We start from the raw sequence: 3792 nt of genomic DNA, 5'->3' as shown, positions 1-3792 counted from the left end.
CAACTGAACCAGGAAGAAATAGAAAGCCTGAACAGACCCATAACCAGTAAGGAGATTGAAACAGTCATTAAAAATCTCCAAACAAACAAAAGCCCAGGGCCAGATGGCTTCCCGGGGGAATTCGACCAAACATTTAAAGAAGAACTAATTCCTATTCTCCTGAAACTGTTCCAAAAAATAGAAATGGAAGGAAAACTTCCAAACTCATACTATGAGGCCAGCATCACCTTGATCCCAAAACCGGACAAGGATCCCATCAAAAAAGAGAGCTATAGACCAATATCCTTGATGAACACAGATGCCAAAATACTCAACAAAATACTACCCAATAGGATTCAACAGTACATTAAAAGGATTATTCACCATGACCAAGTGGGATTTATTCCAGGGCTGCAAGGTTGGTTCAACATCCGCAAATCAGTCAATGTGATACAACACATCAATAAAAGAAAGAACAAGAACCATATGATACTCTCAATAGATGCTGAAAAAGCATTTGACAAAGTACAGCATCCCTTCCTGATCAAAACTCTTCAAAGTGTAGGGATAGAGGGCACATACCTCAATATCATCAAAGCCATCTATGAAAAACCCACTGCAAATATCATTCTCAATGGAGAAAAACTGAAAGCTTTTCCGCTAAGGTCAGGAACACGGCAGGGATGTCCATTATCACCACTGCTATTCAACATCGTACTAGAGGTCCTAGCCTCAGCAATCAGACAACAAAAGGAAATTAAAGGCATCCAAATCGGCAAAGAAGTCAAATTATCACTCTTCGCAGATGATATGATACTATATGTGGAAAACCCAAAAGACTCCACTCCAAAACTGCTAGAACTTATACAGGAATTCAGTAAAGTGTCAGGATATAAAATCAATGCACAGAAATCAGTTGCATTTCTCTACACCAACAGCAAGACAGAAGAAAGAGAAATTAAGGAGTCAATCCCATTTACAATTGCACCCCAAACCATAAGATACCTAGGAATAAACCTAACCAAAGAGGCACAGAATCTATACTCAGAAAACTATAAAGTACTCATGAAAGAAATTGAGGAAGACACAAAGAAATGGAAAAATGTTCCATGCTCCTGAATTGGAAGAATAAATATTGTGAAAATGTCTATGCTACCTAAAGCAATCTACACATTTAATGCAATTCCTATCAAAGTACCATCCATCTTTTTCAAAGAAATGGAACAAATAATTCTAAAATTTATATGGAACCAGAAAAGACCTCGAATAGCCAAAGGGATATTGAAAAAGAAAGCCAACGTTGGTGGCATCACAATTCCGGACTTCAAGCTCTATTACAAAGCTGTCATCATCAAGACAGCATGGTACTGGCACAAACACAGACACATAGATCAATGGAACAGAATAGAGAGCCCAGAAATAGACCCTCAACTCTATGGTCAACTAATCTTCGACAAAGCAGGAAAGAATGTCCAATGGAAAAAAGACAGCCTCTTCAATAAATGGTGCTGGGAAAATTGGACAGCCACATGCAGAAAAATGAAATTGGACCATTTCCTTACACCACACACAAAAATAGACTCAAAATGGATGAAGGACCTCAATGTGCAAAAGGAATCCATCAAAATCCTTGAGGAGAACACAGGCAGCAACCTCTTCGACCTCACCCGCAGCAACATCTTCCTAGGAACAATGCCAAAGGCAAGGGAAGCAAGGGCAAAAATGAACTATTGGGATTTCATCAAGATCAAAAGCTTTTGCACAGCAAAGGAAACAGTTAACAAAACCAAAAGACAACTGACAGAATGGGAGAAGATATTTGCAAACGACATATCAGATAAAGGACTAGTGTCCAGAATCTATAAAGAACTTAGCAAACTCAATACCCAAAGAACAAATAATCCAATCAAGAAATGGGCAGAGGACATGAACAGACATTTCTGCAAAGACGACATCCAGATGGCCAACAGACACATGAAAAAGTGCTCCATATCATACAGCATCAGGGAAATACAAATCAAAACCACAATGCGATATCACCTCACACCAGTCAGAATGGCTAAAATAAACAAGTCAGGAAATGACAGATGCTGGCGAGGATGCAGAGAAAGGGGAACCCTCCTACACTGTTGGTGGGAATGCAAGCTGGCGCAGCCACTCTGGAAAACAGCATGGAGGTTCCTCAAAATGTTGAAAATAGAACTGCCTTATGACCCAGCAATTGCACTATTGGGTATTTACCCTAAAGATACAAACGTAGTGATCCAAAGGGGCACGTGCACCTGAATGTTTATAGCAGCAATGTCCACAATAGCCAAACTATGGAAAGAACCTAGATGTCCATCAACAGATGAATGGATCAAGAAGATGTGGTATATATACACAATGGAATACTATGCAGCCATCAAAAGAAATGAAATCTTGCCATTTGAGACAACATGGATGGAACTAGAGCGTATCATGCTTAGCGAAATAAGTCAAGCAGAGAAAGATAACTATCATATGATCTCCCTGATATGAGGAAGTGGTGATGCAACATGGGGGCTTAAGTGGGTAGGAGAAGAATAAATAAAACAAGATGGGATCGGGAGGGAGACAAACCATAAGTGACTCTTAATCTCACAAAACAAACTGAGGGTTGCTGGGGGGAGGGGGTTTGGGTGAAGGGGGCGGGATTATGGACATTGGGGGGGGAGGGTATGTGCTTTGGTGAGTGCTGTGAAGTGTGTAAACCTGGTGATTCACAGACCTGTACCCCTGGGGATAAAAATATATGTTTATAAAAAATAAAAAACTAAAAAAAAAGAATAAATGAATTCAGTAAAGTTGTAGAATACAAATCAATATACAGAAATCTACCACATTCCTATACACTAATAACAAACTATCAGAGAAATTGTGAAAATAATCCCATTTGTAACAGCATCAAAAAGAATAAAATAGTTAATCATGCAGGTGAAAGATCTATACCCTGAAAACTATAAGATCCTTATGAAAGGAATTGATGAAGACAAAATAAATGTAAAGATATTCTATGATCATAGACTGAAAGAACTGGTATTATTAAAATGTCAATACTACCCAAAGCAATCTACAAATTCAGTGAAATCACCTTCAAAATTCCAATGGCAATTTTTTTCACAGAAGTAGAAAAAAAAATCCTAAAATTTATATGGAACCACAAAAGACCCCAGATATCCAAAGAAACCTTGAGAAAGAAGAGCAAAGCTAGATGCCTCACACTTCCTGATTTCAAACTACACTGCAAAGCTACAGTAATCAAAACAGTATAGTATTGGCATAAAAACAGACTTATAAATCAGGGGCCCCTGGGTAGCTCAGTCAGTTACGCAATGGCCTCTTCATTTCAGATCAGGACATGATCTCAGGTTCAGGAGATCAAGGCCCAAGTCAGGCTCTGCGCTCAGTGGGGAGTCTGCTTGAACTTCTCTCTCTCCCTCTCCCTCTGCCCCTTCCCTGCTCCTAGTGTCTCTAAAATAAATAAATCTTAAAAAAAAAAAACAGACTCTACCCCGGAGATAAAAATATATTATATGTTTATAAAACATAAAAAATTTAAAAAAATACCAGACTCATAGATCAATAGCACAGAATAGAGAGCCCAGAAATAAACCCACACATATAGTCAATTAATCTATGCCAAAGGAGCCTAGAACATACAATGTGGGAAAGGGCATTCTTTTCAATAAATGGTGCTGGGAAGGCTGGACTGCAATATGTCAAAGAATGAAATTTGATTACTATTTTCTACCATGTACAAAAATTAACTTGAAATGATCAAGAGTTGAATCT

Source organism: Mustela putorius, unplaced genomic scaffold, assembly GCF_011764305.1.
Source record: "Mustela putorius furo isolate JIRA1106 unplaced genomic scaffold, ASM1176430v1.1 tig00003899_pilon_pilon_pilon, whole genome shotgun sequence".
NCBI classification, from domain to species: Eukaryota; Metazoa; Chordata; class Mammalia; order Carnivora; family Mustelidae; genus Mustela; species Mustela putorius.
This window is presented reverse-complemented; position numbering follows the sequence as displayed.